This window comes from Lithobates pipiens, unplaced genomic scaffold (assembly GCF_037356315.1).
Source record: "Lithobates pipiens isolate NorthernLeopardFrog02 unplaced genomic scaffold, aLitPip1_a1.2 Scaffold_28, whole genome shotgun sequence".
Classification (NCBI taxonomy): Eukaryota; Metazoa; Chordata; class Amphibia; order Anura; family Ranidae; genus Lithobates; species Lithobates pipiens.
The window spans coordinates 44,324,676-44,344,129 of NW_027507789.1; the positions used below are offsets into that span (position 1 = coordinate 44,324,676).

A 19,454-nucleotide genomic window follows, 5' to 3' on the forward strand; every position below is an offset into this window, starting at 1 on the left:
ATGTGGTCCCCTGCGGCATACAAGGAGCAGAGCACCGGCTTTCTCAAGACAGTTGTTTAGGAGGTTATGCAATGATCTGATGATTGCTTAGTCACTTCCTTGTCTAGTTGTCATAGCAAACAAAGTGGTTATCTCATTGCCATGTGCTACTGTGGCTAGAGGGAGCATGGCAGAAGACTGATATGTCCTCTGCCATGGACTCCTGCCAGCTATCTTGGGGATGCCAGTGCCAAATATAGGTGCTGTATTCCCACAAGGTTTGGGTGGCCACCTTGGAGACAGAGATTCTAAAAATAGCACGCTCTGTGTCACATTGGCTCGCCACATTGTAGGGAGTAGATGTAGGATCAGGACAGGATAGGGAAAGCCTACATGAAGGGACAGGGTCCTGTTGAGAAAAGAAAGTGAAGGTGAGGAAATCCTTATGCCTCATACACACGATCGGATTTTCCGACAACAAATGTTAGATGTGAGCTTGTTGGAGGAAAGTCTGACCGTGTGTACGCTCCATTGAACATTTGTTGTCTGACTTTCCGCCAGCAAACGTTGGCTAGCAGGTTCTCAAATTTTCTGACAACAAATGTTTGTTGTCAGACTTTCCGATCATGTGTACACAAGTCCGTCGGACAAAAGTCCACGCATGCTTGGAAACAAGTACGAGTCGGAGATATAACTAGCGTTTGTAATGGAGATATCACATAAGCCTTACACGTTGTTACGTACGTAATTGTTGGCCAACATTTGTGTGACCGTGTGTATGCAAGACAAGTTGGAGCCAACATCCTTCAAACAAAAATCCACGGTTTTGTTGTTGGAAAGTCTGATCATGTGGTATTAGGGATTACAGCATGAAAGGAAGAAGTCCAAGGCTCCATAGCCTACATATAACACTGGGGAATATTCTGCAGTGTCTGGGTTAGGACAGTGGGCTCTGCTAAGATAACAATATAAGCCCTACATCTGTTACAAAAAGTGCCCTATCATTAGAGGCCAACATTGGATAGCAGGACTGGGACAAGGGGTAGGCAGCAGGGACAGCCACCCGGGGCGTGGCAACTCCAAACATCTGTGAATGTTATAACATTACATTTTGACATAAAATTAGGCCTCATGCACCTGCCCCTTAAAGCGGAGGTCCACCCTAAAATGGACCTCCGCTCATCGGAATCCCCCCCCCCCTCCGGCGCCACAATTGGCACCTTTCAGGGGGGTGCAGTTACCTGGATAATCCAGGTAACTGCACCCACTTCCGGGATAGCTGTCTGCGGAAAGGGGCGTAGATTACGCCCCTTTCCGCAACTGCCCGCCCCTTTGCGCAAGTGCCCCGCTGCCTGCTGGGAAACACACAGTTCCCAGAGGCAGCGGGGACCGTCCGGATTGCGCCGCGCGGCTCGCGCATGCGCAGTAGGGAACCGGGAAATGAAGCCGAAAGGCTCCATTTCCTGATTCCCATACCCAAGATGGCGGCGGCAGGACCCGACAGACGACCTAGCGATCGGCTTCGGGTGCCGACATCGCGGGCGCGCTGGACAGGTAAGTGTCACTATTTTAAAAGTCAGCAGCTGCAGTATTTGTAGCTGCTGGCTTTTAAAAAAAAAAAAAAAACGCGGAGTCCCGGTGGACTCCCGCTTTAAAGTGGTGTCTCCTTTGTCACAGTTGCTCTGCTCTTCTCCTCTAGTGTTCTCAATCTGATTTATTCAAAAAATAATAAGATATATTGTGCTCTTCATATGGGTAACTGTATTCTTATTAACAATTATAATGTACTTAACTTATAGTGTGCACTAGTACTGGTGCACCACTAATATCCAGGCATATATTGTCGATAACCTCCAACAAAATGTCCGTCCGTATACATCCAGGTTAGTGGCATGATGTTACCAGCTCCTCCCAACGCGTTGCATCATCAAATCACATGACTTCAGTAGGGGATCAAGGGGAGAGGGAGGTTTGGGGTTTAAAGCAAAACTTTTATCCATATGCTGCTAGCCTTAGTAAAAACATAGGAAGGTATATTGCAGGGATATGCAATTAGCGGACCTCCAGCTGTTGCAGAACTACAAATCCCATGAGGCATAGCAAGACTCTGACAACCACAAGCATGACACCCAGAGGCAGAGGCATGATGGGAGTTGTAGTTTTGCAACAGCTGGAGCTCCGCTGATTGCATATCCCTGGTATATTGTATTTACTTTTTATTTTTTTTACATTTTTTACAGTTACTTCCTGGCTTTTGGCGTCTTATTGGGCATTTTTTTTTCTTTTGCAGGGAGGAAGGGCTTTCTCAGCTAAGCACACCCCCCTGCCTGCATACCTGAGCTAAGGGCAGATAGATTCCGGGAAGTAAATGCTACATGAATCATCTAGCCTTATCCAGGATGGCTGCGGCTAAGGGGTGTTTTTCAAGAAAATAAAGCATGGATACATGGATGGATGGGTGAGTTTCTTTTGAATATTAAAAATGAATTAAATAGCATTTTCGGTTTGTGGTGCTCAGACGCAGTTTAGTTCTGTTTTAAAATGTGGGTAATGCTTGGACATACAATTTAATAGAGTTGAGATCACAAATATTTTCTTCCTCGGTGTTGATTTTAGTTATTCATTTTTGCTAATTTATTATTGCTATCTATAGCATCCAACCAGAATCTCACATTTCCTTACATCAATGTGCAATGTACTTAATGGGGTTGATTTACTAAAGGCAAATAGACTGTGCCCCAGTGGCGGCCCATCCTTTAGGGGCGCCCGGGCGCGCCCCCCTCTATCCACGCCACCCCTATATGGTTAATGGATAGATTCATGCATAGCACTCCCCCATTCATGTGTCCGGCCCCTTTCAGGACACCGGACGCCTGATTTACAGCGGCGGGGTGTTTTTTTGAAGCACCTGATTGGAGCCAGAGGATCTAATAGGCTTCAAAATAGGGTGGGCTCGGAGTGCAGAGCATTGCGCCATGAGCCCACCCAGGTGTTACAACAGCGAATAAATATTCGCTGTTATAACACTGATCCTCAATCCGGCCAATCAGAAGCAGGTCTGATACCCATTTTCCGATTGGCTGAAAAGATTAGACTCCCGATTGGTCGCCGAGGAGGAGGGAGGAAGCGGAAGCCGCTAGGCCCGTGGAGAGCGGAGGGTTGGGTATTCTTTGCAAAGTGAAGCTTCACCTCATTTACTAATCTCTGGGGTAACTGCACTTGCAGAGTGCACAGTCTATTTCCCAGTAGTAAATCAACATCTTTTCGAATTGGAAGCAAAAATCGAGCCATTGTGACGCGTTGCTGGAATCTAGTTCTTTCTTACCTGGAAGTTGATTGTCTGCCAACAGTTGCAGGAAGATGTTTATTTGATCAGAAGACAGTGAAGGTGATATCAGCCACCTATGAACAGAGGGAGAAAAATCTAGTTAAAAATAAATGTTTATGGTACTAACAGAATGATAAATAGCTCGTCCAGTACACTGAGAAATCTTAACATGGAGAGAATAAAAAATGAGCAAAACGTATTGCTTTTATTTGTTTTATTCAATAAAGCTGAGTTGAGAGCAATGTCAGCATGTAAAAAAAAAACAACTAACCACGTTTCGGAGTGTTGTTGGGAGTCAGGTCAGGGATAAAATTTAATTGGTTGGTGTCCACAATGTGTATCAATTTTCTCTATTTGATGGGAGAAATCAGGGATTTTTTAACTCCTTCCAGCCTAAGGCAGGCCATACCTGGGTCGATTTCCGAAAGAATTTTCTCTAGAAAATCTTATCCAAGAATTTTCGTTCATATTTCGTACCATTAGTGGGCTGCAGCCAATTTTCGTGCGGCAATCAAATTTGAGTAATCAGACTTGTTGGAAATTATCAATGATGGTAGAATATCTCGGAGCCAGCCCAGTGGGAGTGTCACTCTTGCTGTGCCTTGTGTGAGAGGGTACTTAAGATGTGGATGTCACGTGGTTCGGGGTTCTGGTCCAATAGTATGTTCTGGCTCCATAGTCCTGGTCCTCCTGAGCAGCCCCCAGGACGGCTATGGCCTGGGGTGACGTACGGGTGACCCCACCCCCCTCTGATGTAACGCAGGTTTCCGCTATATCAGAGGGGGGTGGGGTCACTCGTACGTGACTGGGGAAGCCCGGATTTCCCTTTGCGTCAGAGGGGGTGGGGTCAGGCCACAGGTGGCCCCGCCCCTCCTCAGATAAGAAGTGTCAGGCTGCCAGGATTCCCGCAGTGTCTCCGGATGAGACAGAGGATGGATGCGCTGTGCTGGAGGGAGAGATCACCCATCGCTGGATCAGATCAACCATCGCTGGACCCCGGAGAGATGATCATCCATCACTGGATAGCAAGAGTGGATTACCACCGCTGGAATCTTTTTTTAATTTTTTTAATTTTCAATAAAGGACTTTTGCAATGGTGTGTGTGTCTTTTTAAACTATTTTTTACGCTTTCTTTGTGAAATGGTAGGGGTACTTTTTTTACCCCTTACCATTTCAAACGGGGGGTTTGAAGGGGCGGGATCTGGGGGTCCCCTTGTTAAAGGGGCTTCCAGATTCTGATAAGCCCCCCACCCGCAGACCCCCACAACCACTGGCCAGGGTTGTGGGGATGAGGCCCTTGTCCTCATCAACATGGGGACAAGGTGCTTTGGGGGGGACCCCAAAGCATCCTCCCAATGTTGAGGGTCTGAAGGGCCTGGTAATTTTACAAAGGCAGCTTTGTCAGTAAACAAAGTCATGTGATCCTTTTTTTATTATTATTTTAGTCAAACAAGTCCCTAAATCCCAGGGGTGAGCTACACATCAACTGAAATGAATACCGTATATAAATTTTGCAGCAAACAATATTAGATACATCGTCTAGGCAAATCTAATATGTGTACATTTGGTAGGATTTTTTTTTAAAGAACGCTGTTTCTAGTAATGGAAAGATTAAATAAAGAATAAAGTGACATTCAATTTCACAGCAAATATAAATGTATTACCAGATGTCTTACTTTGTACTGACATTTGAAGCTTTGCGTAGAAATATGTAAATTTATAATGACAGCTCTCTAAAAGAAATGTCCCCATTGTAAAGGTCCTGCTACTTTAAAGAGAAACCGTAGTGTATTTTCTAAGGTCTTTATACTGTTTACCTTAAAGGATCAGTCCACCCAAAAGTGTCTAAAATCTATTTAACCCCTTCACAACTAAGGATAAAAAAATCGAAAGCACAATTTTGCATTTTTGACATGTGTTAGTAAAACTGTACAGATCATTATAACTACTTTGTGCATCCAGGTGGAATATACCTTGTTCTTTTCACGACAAATTGGGTTTTTATTTAGTAGTAAATAGTAGTGGATATTTTTTTTTTATTATCACATGAAAATTGGGCAAAAATAGTAAAACAATTTTTTTTTTTTTTACATTTAGCTGTATATTTCTTATTACTACTATAACCTATCACCAAAGAACAACCCAAAATCCTGACAATCGCATCGACATATCTCACATATGTGTGTGTCATTTGTTTGTTTTTTTGTACCTGTAGTATAGCCCAATAGTGCGCATTTTCCTTTTTTTTTTTTTTTGTCCTACCTAAAACACACTGACGCTTACTGACACTGATGTTAATGAAAAAAATTAAAAATACTGTCCAAAATATACTGACCCTGACCTTTGACTCTTACTTGACCCAAACACTAACCCTAGCAGTGACCTAGATTAAACCTTAATCTAGATATTTTTCTTTATTTTATATTTTATCATTTATTTGTTAAAAAAAAAAAAATATATATACCGTATATACTCGAGTATAAGCCGAGATTTTCAGCCTCTTTTTTGAGGCTGAAAGTGCCCCCTCTGCTTATACTCGAGTCACCGCTGTCTGACTGCTCGATCAGCGTATCGAGCAGACAGACGGCGGACATTAAAATTCAAAAGCCGCGCCTCCTTCTCCGCCTCCGCCTGTGATAGGCGGAACACTGAATTTCCCAGCAGTCAGTGTTCCGCCTATCACGGACATCCGTTCATTCTCATACTACGGACGAGTATGAGAGGATGTCCGTGATAGGCGGAACACAGGCTGCTGGGAAATTGAGTGTTCCGCCTATCACAGGCGGAGGACGGAGGCGCGGCTTTTGAATTGTAGAATGGCCGCCGAGAAGAGCGGCGATCCTGGAGCGGCGATCCATCGGCACGACACGGGACGGAGGAGGCACGGGACGGAGGAGGCACGGGACAGAGGAGGCACGGGACAGAGGAGGCACGGGACAGAGGAGGCACGGGACAGAGGAGGCACGGGACAGAGGAGGCTCGGGACGACGGCGGCTCGGGACGGAGGCTTGGGACACAGGTAGGCTGGACACACACACAAGGCTGCACGGACACACACACACACACACACACACACACACACACACACAGGGATGGATGGATGGATGGATGGATACACACACACACACACACACACACAGGGATGGATGGATGGATGAATACACACACACACACACACACACACACACACACACACACAGGGATGGATGGATACACACACTGGGATGGATGGACGGACACACACACAGGGATGGATGGATGGATGGACACACACACAGGGATGGATGGACGGACACACACACAGGGATGGACGGACACACAGGGATGGACAGCCATGTCTCACCCTCGGCTTATACACGAGTCAATAAGTTTTCCAGTTTTTTGGGGGTAAATTGGGGGCCTCGGCTTATATTCGGGTCGGCCTATACTCGAGTATATACGGTATATATATATATATATATATATATATATATATAGGAACAAGAAGGATGCATTGGGGGTTATTTACTAAAGGAAAAACCACTTTGCACTGCAAGTGCACTTGGAAGTAAAGTCGCTGTAGATCTGAGGGGGACATGCAAGGAAAATAAAAAAACAGCAAAAGGGCAAATAAAAAAGGCAAAAGTGAATTTGCCTTTTCGTAAATAACCCCCATTGTGTCCTTTTCTTTAGTCGCAGAAAGCAAAAAGGGTGTGCTTCACAGTGGCTGATCACTGTGGTAGCCAATCAGAGGCAACCATAGCGATCAGGTGACCCAAAAATTAGGAGATCCTTAGTACAGGGTCGGGGCTCTCAGTGAGAATCCAGCCTCTGTGCTAGGAGCGCACCATGTGGCACGCTCCCAGCACAAAGGGAGGAACACATATATGCAGCCCCACCTAAAAAATCCCAGTGCAGTGAGGCTGTACATATGTGTTACCGTGGGCGTCCACAGGTAGGGGCAAGGGGGGTCAAGTGCCCCCCTGGAATCACGGATCGGATCTTAAATTCAGCACAGTTGCGTCGCTATCGGGGTGCAGGCAGCCCGCACCCGGGTACCAACCACCAGTGGGGTGAAACTATCAAGGTGATGTCAAGCCCCGTAGTGTGGCTCTTTTCCCTGCTCAGTCCAGCAGAAAACTCAGCGGCGCTATGACAGGAGAAAGGCGAGCTGGGGGCTGTCAGAGGTTTCCCTTGGTTGCCCCCCTTCTCCTGCCAGGGAGAAGATATGGCGGCTCTCACCAGGTCCCTGTCCAGCTTCCTGCCCACTCCATTCCTTCCCTATTGGCCATAACTGAATCAATCAAAGGAGACTAGGAGAGGAGAGGAGAGCATTACGGGACATGTAGTCGCAAAGATTGGCAGCCCCATTTTCCACAGGGAGGAGGCTACAGCTCGATCAATAGAGAGATTGAAAGACTGCAGCCTGGAAAAAAGCTGAGGGAGAGAGTGCTACAGGACAAAGAACGAGGAGTGTGCTGGGCGGAAGCCAGAGAGAGAGCCATGCTGTCCAGCGCCACGAGAGAGAGAGAGAGCGATGCTGCCCTGCGCCACCAGAGAGACCCACATTGCCCAGTACCACCAGAGAGAGAAAGACTGAGCCACTACCAGGGTACAGAAATGCTACACTACTGACCAGAGTCACCCCCCGGGGAACCCAGAATGAGCGATCGTCCATCCGGAGGGATCGCTGCTGTAGTTCCTCTGGGTCTGGTTGGCCATAATCCATTACTTATGCTAGGGACTGTAATACGTCTGCAGTCTCTGACCATGACAATGTGATAATGACATTGTCAAAAAGGGGAGGTGCATGGATGACCCTAAAATGATGCCCTCCCTGAAAAAAGTTCTGCGGACGCCCATGTGTGTTACGTTAGCACGAAGGGGATAAAGGCCGATATTTAGGACACATTTCCACCAACATATGTTACAGCATTGCAGCACCATTTATTTTGAATGATACTCCAATGCATGATTGCAACACATCTGCATTGCAGCCCACCGCAAAACACATTCAAGTTACGTTACAATGGGGTCATGTTATGGCGCATTGGCAGCACATTGACTTCAGTTTGACAATAATGCACAGCAAATAAGTAAATGGGCCCTTAATGTGTTTGTCCATCTTAAAGTGGTTGTATGTTGCGTTTGATACATACAATGTATGCATATGTCTGCTCTCTGATTATTCTCGAACTTACATAGAAGAATGTGTTTGTCTTAGGAGTGTTTGAGTGGACACGTCTCAAACAAGTGCCATTAGAAATGTTTGCTCAAGCTGTCCTTTGATACAATGGTAACAGATGATGTTGTTGTATTTTGGACAATGGAAGTTGGTAGTTAAATGTATCCATTGTATTCTGTTTAGATGCATTCAGGTAACCAATGGTCAACATAGCTTGACCTTTTGACATATATGACCTATGGCACGCATGATACAATATTGACATCTAGAGGTTGAATTGGAAAATGTTTCACCTATTGAAGACTATGTTAAAAGAAACAGTGAGAAAGGCTATGGCCATGTGGCATTGTCTACTTAAACTTTCCAAATAAAAGGACACGTAGCTTAAGCTGACGGGAGGGCTCCAAAATGGGATAACAACAAGGAAGTTCTATGCCAAAGAAAACTTCAGAAGACCAAAGAAGAAACTTCACCTGGTGATGACGCAAGAGCTGATTTCTTGCAATCACTTGTACAGTATGCCTGGATCCTTGGTTGCCCATTGAACTTGTGAATGCGCTATAACCTGGGCTAAGAAACATTTAGAATATTCCTATTGTATACAGACCATAGTTTATGCTTATTTAATAGGTAGCTTAAGTACGTAGCATTTTGCTTGTTGTATGCATATCTGTCTTATATTGTATTCCTATAATTGTAATAGTTTGCATATACAGCATGTATGTTTAGTAAAAGCACATTATTCTATGCTTCCTTGCGTTATTGCAAAGTGACCTTAATAGATGCAAATCAAACCAGGTTGCAAACCCTTACATATACCCACTGAAATGTCTAGCTACAGGTGATACACAGATGAAACAAATCCTCCTGCATAATTTGTACTTGTTTATCTGCAGCCCTCTCTCCTCTACATCGATTCAAAGTCCAGAATTTACACAACACTTCTGCACTCCCAGCACAGAGACCAGGGTCTCCCCGAGAGCCCTGGGTCCTATACTAATGAGTGGGACCCGAAACATCTGGTTCACCTGATTTCTCTGGTAGCCTCTGATTGGATACCACAGTGCTCATTCACTGTGAAGCCTGCCCCTGTGTTTCTCTCTTTGTAAATGGAAAGGAAAAGAACAAGCTAAAGTTAAAAGCTGATTGGCTACCAGACAGAAAAAAAAACAGCAACTGCGTGCAAAAAAATTTAATAAATAATAATAATACCAAATAAAATAATGAATAAAGAACAAAAACCTAGATACATTTGATCTAGTGCCAGGGTTAGTGCTTGGGTCAAGTAAGGGTTTAAAGGTCCAGAGTCAGTATATTTTGGTCAGTATTTAAAAAAAATTTAAATAAATGTAATTAGTAAAAGTGTCAGTGTGTTTTAGGTAGGACAAAAAAAAGCAAAATGCGCACTATTGTTTCTGGGCTGTACTATGGGTACAACCAACAAATTACATACACATTTTATTGGTTGTACTAGATGGACTTGTGTCTTTTTTCAACCTAACTATGTAATATATGTGGTATTGCTATGATTGGGTTGTTCTTTGGTGGTAGGTTATGGTAGTAACAAGAAATATATGGCTACATTTTTTTTAAACATTTTTTTACTATTAATAAGTTTTCCTTTGATAATAAATAAAAATCAGGAGATATCCATTACCATTTACCACCAAATTAAAGCCCAATTTCTCCTGAAAAAAACAAGGTATAATCCACCTGTATACACAAAGTAGTTGTGATGATATGTACAGTTTTACAAACACATGTCAAAGTTGCAAAATTGTGCTTAGCCATTAATATTTGTTTTACCCTTAGGCATGAAGGGGTAAATGACCCTGGGGGAGGTGGACTTTGGTGAAATATCAGGGGTCTAAACAGATCCCCGATTTCTCACTTTTAGGACATGGAAAGTGATTGAGGACACAGATCCTCAATCCTTTCTCTGCAGCCTCAGCTGCTGCAAAGTCAATCAACAAGGAAGCACACTACACAGAGGCTCTCTCATTCACAAACTGTAGCATATTAAACACAGGGAGGAGAGGGGCGGCATAGGCGAATCAAAACTGCAAATGAAGGAGATCCTGGAGAGGAGGGCGAGTGATCAAAGCAACGAAGGGGGGGTAGGGGAGCATTTCCTAAAAAACGGATCCCCCGTGGCTCCCTCTGCAGCAGCTGACAGTCAGCAGGAGGGAGAGGAGGAGAAACTAGCTGGACTGCAGGGAGAAAGAATTTTCTGCACCGTAGAGCTGGGGACTGGGCCCCATACGGGAGCACCAGTGCTACCCCCTTATCAGCAGTCCTGAATATATAATTAGAACCTATATATACAGTATAAGCAAGCCATTAACTCCTTTAGCCCTGAAAGATTTAACCCCCTTCAAAACCAGGCCATTTTTTACTTTAACTGACAATTGCGTGATCATGCAACATTGCACCCCAATAAAAAGTTTGCCCTTTTTTTCCCACAAATAGAGCTTTCCTTGAGCTTTCCTTTGGGGGTATTTAATCACCTCTGCGATTATTATTTTTTTGCGCTATAAACAAAAAAAACAACAATTTTGAAATAAAAAATGTTTTACTTTCTGCTATATAACGCATCCAATATTAAAAAAATAAAAAAATAAAAAAAATCGAATTTCTTCATCAGTTTAGACCAATATTTTTGGTAACAAAAAAAAATCCCAATAAGCGTATATTGATTGGTTTGCACAAAATGGGATGTTTTTTATTTATTTTATTTATTTTTTACTAGTAATGGCGGTGATCAGTGACTTATAGCAGGACTGTGATATTGCTGCAGACAAATCGGACTCTAACTGACACTTTTTGGGGACCAGTGACACGGGCTGTCCAATCCAGTCCGTCTGTTAGTTTTTAAGGTGGACCTGATCGGACCCTCCATTCGCCTCTATGGAGCCGTGGATTTTAGCGGTGACACCCGCTGCTATCCAATCTGATCCTGTCCACCAAATCCAGACGGATGGTGGTCCTATTTTCCATCCGTCTGGCAGATCGGATGAAAACGGACAGGCGGTCCGATTTCATCTGATTTCCCCATAGCGTAGAACGGGGCTCTGTCCGTCTCCACTCTGCACAGTAAGCGGATATGGACCTGTCATTCGCCTGCTCAACAAGGATCAGCGGAGCGATCCCTGCTGAGCAAAGCGGAGTCCATCAAACAGACCCACCCCATGTGAAAGAGGTCTTATTCAGTGATCAGTGCTAAAAAAATATGCACTGTCACTGTAGTAATGACAGTGGCTGGGAAGGGGTTAACTTCAGGGGCAATCGAATATGCACTGTCGCTGTACTAATGACAGTGGCTGGGAAGGGGTTAACATCAGGGACAATCAAAGGGTTACATGTGTACCTATCCAGTGCTTGTGTCCTGTGGGGGAGGTGCTTGTAAGTGAAGGCACAGTTTCATGTCCCTGCTTTGCAGGAATACAGGATCAATAACTTCCCTACTGACAGAACGGTGATCTGCCTTGTTTAAATAGGCAGATCATCGTTCTGCCTATTTACTGAACAATTGGGGTCCCTACATTCAGTCCGCGGTACCCGCTGCTGGGCTCCTGCTATGTGTGATCACAGCGGGAGCATGCCCCTGTTGGCGCGCGTGTGTGCCCCAGACCCAGAAGTGTCAAATCACGTACTAGGTACATGATCTGGCACAGAGCGGCCGCCCTGCCGCAGTATATCCAGGATGGGCAGTCGTGAAGCGGTTAATACATAAACAATTAAATCAAGACGATTTCTTGTATATTTAAAAAGCTATAAGCACAGTATAATGGTCCTTCAGATTGAGATCATTAAATAACCCTCCAGGGAAATACAATGGTACAACTTTTTTGCTTAGATATCTTATATCGTTTTTATAGCCCTCCACATTAAAGGCATTTTGTGAGCCTTGACTGCAGCTGGACAGCTGTTACATCTTTTACCTGAAATAGTAATGAGCTAGGAGGAAGACATGATGTTCTGCCTTTAAAGCGGTCTCCTTTTGCAAGAATTATTAAAGGGGCTGTCATAAAGAATAACACCTGTGTGAGAAGGCTGTCATGAAAAGCAACACATTCCCCAGTTCAAAGGCTGGTTGTCAGTTCCCGGGAAGTAATAAGGTTCAGTTTTGCAACCTCCATATCGGTATGTGGCTTGTGAGCCTAAAGCCCCATACACACTATCAGATTTTCTGCTGATTTTTGTCTTCAGATTTACCAAAACCATGTAGTGCAAGGGCCTGCCTGATTGCATACAAATTGAAACGCCTAAGGTTTGACCTCATATTATATGGTTTTGGTAAATCTAAAGACAAAAATCTGTAGAAAATCTGATAGTGTGTATGGGGCTTTAGAAAGCCTGCTTCCATCGGAGCTTTCTCACATACTGTAGGGATTGATTCCCTTTAATTTCTTGTTGATCACGTAATGCATATGTGCGGCAACAGGTTGGGGTGGGGGTTCCGGCTTTAATGCCGACACTCCACACATATGCCTCCATGGCAGCTGAGGTTCCTGTGCTGAGAAAACATTATAACAGCCAATCACAGTGGTCATGTGATCAGGAAGTCTCATCCCCCCTTTTTTTTATTTTTTTTCTAAATTCCAGCTCCCCTATGTACCAATATAGCATTAATGTACTTTGCAAAAATAAAACAGCTTTCCATTTATTCTACACACTTACCTAACTGTCTTCATAGCGGTTTCAAAACACAGCTCGATTACTTCTGCCTTACTTCTTGGATAGACTTTAGGTTATGACACAGGAAGGAGTTGACCAGCTGATCTCATTAGCACACATCCTGCATCATCTGCCCTCAGCTTGTCAACTCCTTCCTGTGTCATGACCTAAAGTATGTCCAGGAAGTAAGGCAGAAGTAATCAAGCTGTGTTTTTAAACAGCTATGAAGAAAGAGAGGTAAATTTGGGTAGAATAAATGGAAAGCTGTTTTTGTTTTGCAAAATAAGTACATTAATGCTATACTGGTACATAGGGGAGCTCGAATTTAGAAAAAAAATGTGAACAAAGGAGAACTTAGCCTTTAGGACTTAGCTAGAGTGCCATAGCAGGCGGGCAGGATGAGGCTAAAGCTGAATCCCAGGCAAATAACATAAATACACAAATTAACTTTATGCTGTTTGCCCCTTACATTGGTTGCATTCACACCTGAGCATAGCGTCTTTCAGTGTTTTTCTGGCATTTTTGGTGCATTTTTATGCATGATTTTGGAATGTTTCTATGCACGATTTGCACATTTTATACAGAATTTTTTGAGCAGTGCCATTTCTTTTATTAGCCAATAAGGAAAACTAGGTGTACTGACAGGGTGGATAAAGATATAGGTCATGTGTAGGGAAGCCATTTTGCATGCGTTCATGACACAAATGTGAATGCAGGTTAAATGTCTCAGTCACATTGCCGGCAGGGGTGGATCCAGGGGGGGGGGGCAACGGGGCAATTGCCCCCTCCAAGAATACCGCCAGCTGATGACAGCGTGGCCGGTTCCCTGGGTGCAATCGCGGCCAGTTCCGCGGGTACCAGCGCGGCCGGTTCCGCGGGTACCAGCGCGGCCGGTTCCGCGGGTGATTGCGCTGAGTGGACGGGTGAGGGGGCAGCTGGGCGGCTTAGGAGGGCTGCTGGCCAATCAGAAAGCCAGCAGGCAGGGGAGCAGGGAGATGACATCATCTCTCACTGCCCTGCATCCCTCCAGTTCCGCCCTCACTGTGCGGGAAGCTGTGTGCAGCAGAGAGATTACATCATCTCTCCGCTGCCTATCTTCACTCTGGACTCAACAAAAGAACACCTTAGCAGAAAAGTGACACAGTAGGTGACAATCTGCAATGTGTGGCAGGCTACGTGGCAAGTGGCAATCCGCAATGTGTGGCAGAATACGTGGAAAGTGGCAATCCGCAATGTGTGGCAGACTACGTGGCAAGTGGCAATCCGCAATGTGTGGCAGACTACGTGGCAAGTGGCAATCCACAATGTGTGGCAGACTACGTGGCAAGTGACAATTCGCAATGTGTGGCAGACTACGTGGCAAGTGGCAATCCGCAATGTGTGGCAGACTACGTGGCAAGTGGCAATCCGCAATGTGTGGCAGACTACATGGCAAGTGGCAATCCGCAATGTGTGGAAGGCGACTGGGCAAGTGACAATCCGCAATGTGTGGCAGGCTACGTGGCAAGTGACAATCCGCAATGTGTGGCAGGTGACGTGGCAAGTGACAATTCGCAATGTGTGGCAGGCTACGTGGCAAGTGGCAATCCGCAATGTGTGGCAGGCAACGTGGCAAGTGACAATCCGCAATGTGTGGCAGGTGACATGGCAAGTGACAATCCGCAATGTGTGGCAGGCTACGTGGCAATCCGCATCTGGTGGCAGGCGACGTGGCAAGTGACAATCCGCAATGTGTGGCAGCCTACGTGGCAATCCGCATCTGGTGGCAGGCGACGTGGCAAGTGACAATCCGCAAAGTGTGGCAGGTGACGTGGCAAGTGACAATCCGCAATGTGTGGCAGGCTACATGGCAAGTGGCAATCCGCAATGTGTGGCAGGCAACGTGGCAAGTGACAATCCGCAATGTGTGGCAGGTGACGTGGCAAGTGGCAATCCGCAATGTGTGGCAGGTGAAGTGGCAAGTAAGAATCCGCATTTGGTGACAAGTGACGTGGCAAGTGACAATCCGCATTTGGTGGCAGGCAACATGGCAAATGACACCCTCAGGGCTCCCACTGATTTTGCATTATGGTGAGTTGAACCATTTAATTTTATATTACAATTTATTAATAGAAATAATGTGCTTCAATCATCCTGACACCATAACAACCATGGTGCCGTAATGATTGAAGCGCCAATACCAGCTATTTCCCATATAAATTGCCCCCAAAAAACGTATTTTATAGCAGTGCCCTTCCCGAGACTGGACTCTGGATCTGCCCCTGATTGCCGGTCAATGTAAATCTTCTCATTACATCGGGGCTTGGTGTACAATCCTTTCATTTACACAAGTGGCCAGTGTGAAGGTCCCCTTTACATTGGTGGTCAGTGTAAATTCCTCCTTACAGTGGTGGTTACTGTGAATGCTTCTATTACATTAGTGGTCAGTGTAAACCCCTATTACATTGGTGGTCAGTGTTAAAACTCCTCTTTATATTGGTAGTCGGAAAAAAAATCAGCATTGCCATTGATCACACCCTCCCCTCCCCCCAACACTGCCAGTGATCCCAAGAGTTCTAGGATCCCTAGGAGTTTTCTGTCTATTGATGGGTCTCCTCACCACTCCAGCCCATGGTTTGCAGACAGTGAGAAGATGATGTGATATAACCTCTAGCAACCAATCAGTGAGCAGTAATGATGTGCAGTAACCTCTAGCAACCAATCAGTGAGCAGTATTGATGTATAGTAATCTCTAGCAACCAATAAACAAGCAGAAATCATGTGCTGTAACTTCTAGCAACTAACCAGTGAGCGGTAATGTGTGCTGTAACCTCTAGCAACCAGTCAGTAAGCGGTAATGATACACTGCAACCTCTGGTAACCAATCGCAATAGCTGCCTGATCTGATTCAGTAAATTGATTTTGAGTCTAGCTGCTATTTTTTGTATATATGAGAGCAGGTGGAGAGCGAAATTGCATGGAGGTGTGGCCCAAGTGTCAGGTCACCTAGAGCCCAGGTGACAGGTGCACACCATAGGGTTGGGGGTGCACCGCTAGGCTGTGGACCCTACGGCTGACTGCTGCAGACGGGGGACAGATCCCACTGGGGTAAGAGCGTAAGATTCCCCGGGGCGCGGAATCTAAGAGCCAGCTGGTGTTCACCAGAGCTTCGAGTGGTGAAGATGGTCTTGGCTGCAACTGGCTCCAGGTCGCGACCCCCAGGGTCCCCCAGCTCACACCCACAGTAGGGAACAGGAGGATAGGGATGGAGAGGGACAAGCCAAAGTCGGGGCCACAAGCAGAACAGAATAGTCGGGTACACGCCAATAGGTCAGGGTCACAGGCAAGCAGGGATGGTCAGAACACGCCAAGGTCGGTAACGGAAATCAGTAGCAGAGCACACAACAGGAAACAGGAAGCTAATACACAAAGGAATACACAATGGTTGATCAGCACTGAGCCCTGCAGTGCACAGGTTTATATAGGCTCCCTGATAGGGCCTGGGGTGGAGCCATGCTTAGAGGAGAGGTTATAAAAACCACCAGGTGGAAGTAGCTGGCTTCTTAGTCTGAAGACATGGGGGAAGGTAAGCAAACACAGGAAGATCACTGCATAACCATGACAGTACCCTCCCTCTTACGAGGCCTCCCCCTTCCCTGCCTGGGTCCAGGCTTAAAGGGAAACTCCAGATGGAACCTCCTTAACAGACAGGGAGCAAAGACCTCAGATGCAGTGATCCAAGACCTCTCCTCAGGACCCAACCCTTTCCAAAGTACGAGGTATTGAAGAATGCCTTTACGGAGCCGGGAATCCAAAACTTGACTAACCTTGTATTTTAGATTATCCTCAGAAACCAAAGCAGAGGTAGGGAGAGGACGAGAGGACTTGGGGACTAAAGGCTTTTTAGGAATGGGTAAGGGCATGAGAAGATCAGGAGTCTGAGCAGGGACCCCCTCACCCTTAAAGTTGAGTTGGGCATCCATCACAGGACCACCAAACTGGGCAGAGGTCAGTGGATCCCTGAGGTCAGGTTGGTTAGAGGGTGACATGTCGCAAGATTTAAACTGGATAGCAGAAACACAAACAGAACCCTGAGAAAAAGATTGAAAACCCCTCCTGGCCGAATGAGGTATTCTATCCAAAGGATGGATTGAGCCTCTTAAATGGGGTTGAACGGACATAGTAGTAGTAGGGTGAGGCTGGGTCACAGAAGGTCCTGAACAAGAAGCAGGAAGCTCATAGGGCATGGGCTGGACTGGCATAAGTGGTGTGGAGGCCGACTGATTAGTATTGTCAGATGTGGCGACCATCTCGATCGCATCACAAGGCATAGTGACTCTGGAACTTGCAGACAAGTTAGCCTGGCTGTGCGTCCAAGGGAGAATAGGGACAGGCAGAGGTAAATGGTTATGCGAACTGGAGCGAATGATCGACTCAGGTTCATAGATGGGCTCCTCATCCAGAGTATCACATGACCCAGAGAGTGCACCAGTCCGACTATTGCAGGACGCGTCCCAGAGATCGCCATATACAGCAGAAAAAGCAGAAGATACTGGGATGGTGGTAACGGGAAGTCTCTCCTTTGGGGTACCCTTGAGTAGGCAGGAAGAGGAACAGGAGGAACCCCAAGCCAGGATCCGTCCAGCAGACCAGTCAACGTGTGGAGAATGGAGCCGAAACCAAGGAAGACCTAATATGATAGGAGATGAAGCCTTAGGTAAGACAAGGAAGGATATCCACTCCTGGTGGAGTGTCCCTACTGACATCTTAACAGGAATAGTCTGGAAGCGGATAGGACCCCCTGGGAGAACCGTGCCATCAATCGCCAAGACCACCAATGGTGTTGTAAGGGGCAAAAGGGTAAGTCTCATGGAGGATGCAGTTTCCCAATCCATGAAATTGGCAGCGGCTCCGGAATCAAGATGTGCTGAGACCGAACGAGAGGAAGCACCGACATGAAGCAACACAGAAAGGAGAAGACGAGACGGTGAAGGTGATATTTCAGGGTCTATTACTCCACCTTCCAGATGTATTAGCCCTGAGCGTTTTTCTGGACGAAGAGAACAAGTGTCACGGAAATGACCTTTAGCCCCACAATAGAGGCATAGGCCCAGAGTTCTGCGCCTAGCGCGTTCCTCGGGAGATAACTTAGTCCAGCCCAACTGCATAGGTTCCTCGGTAGGCAGGGGGTGCTCCTCGAATCGAGGAGAAGGGGCTGGGGACTCAGGCTGCCTAAAGAACGGGGAGTGCTGGCGTCTTTTTTCCAGGGCCCTCTCCTGAAAGCGAATATCGATCTGGTTACACAAGGTGATGACACTGTCCAGGTCAGCAGGAAGGGATCTTCCTGCTAATTCATCCTTCACTCTATCAGAGAGGCCATGTAAAAAGGTTGCAACTAGGGCCTCATTATTCCAGCTCAATTCAGCTGAGAGGATACGGAACTGAAGAGCATACTGTCCCACAGAAGCGGCCTCTTGACGGAGACGTAAAAGAGCGCTAGCCGCTGAGGAGACACGACCTGGTTCCTCGAAGATATTCCGAAAAAGTTTCAAGAAATCAGACAGGCTAGACACCACTGGATCATTCAGTTCCCACAGAGGGGCGGCCCAAGCCAACGCCTCGCCGGACAGGAGGGATATGATATATGCGACTTTTGCCCGATCGGACAGGAAGTTTTGGGGCTGAAGTTCAAAATGAATTGTGCATTGGCTGAGGAAGCCCCTGCAGGCCTTGGAGTCCCCAGAGAAACGGGACGGAGCTGGCAGTACTAATGAATGCGTGGATGCGACTGGTGCGATAGGTGCAGTCGCAGATAGCGGTTGAGGTTGTTGAACTGGGGGTCCTAATGAGGCCTGAACCTGTTCAAAACGGGATGCCAAATCCTGAAGGAATTGCATCACCTGCGTCTGATGCGATTCTTGGGTCTCAAGTCGCCGAACTAAGCTCTGCAATGGATCATCTGCAGGAAGCGGCACGTCAGCTGGGTCCATGGCTGATCAAACTGTCAGGTCACCTAGAGCCCAGGTGACAGGTGCACACCATAGGGTTGGGGGTGCACCGCTAGGCTGTGGACCCTACGGCTGATGGCTGCAGACGGGGGACAGATCCCACTGGGGTAAGAGCGTAAGATTCCCCGGGGCGCGGAATCTAAGAGCCAGCTGGTGTTCACCAGAGCTTCGAGTGGTGAAGATGGTCTTGGCTGCAACTGGCTCCAGGTCGCGACCCCCAGGGTCCCCCAGCTCACACCCACAGTAGGGAACAGGAGGATAGGGATGGAGAGGGACAAGCCAAAGTCGGGGCCACAAGCAGAACAGAATAGTCGGGTAC

At 46.4% G+C, this 19,454-nt stretch overlaps 1 protein-coding gene across 3 annotated transcripts in view; it reads right to left on the reverse strand.

The window, feature by feature from the left end:
- RALY (RALY heterogeneous nuclear ribonucleoprotein) overlaps positions 1–19,454 on the reverse strand; it is a 361,366-nt gene that overhangs the window by 185,657 nt on the left and 156,255 nt on the right. For all 3 annotated transcript variants that reach the window (XM_077459153.1, XM_077459151.1, XM_077459152.1), the window contains exon 2: positions 3,305–3,381. The gene's annotated coding sequence lies outside the window, so the exon portion shown is untranslated. The remainder of the gene's footprint in view (positions 1–3,304; positions 3,382–19,454) is intronic.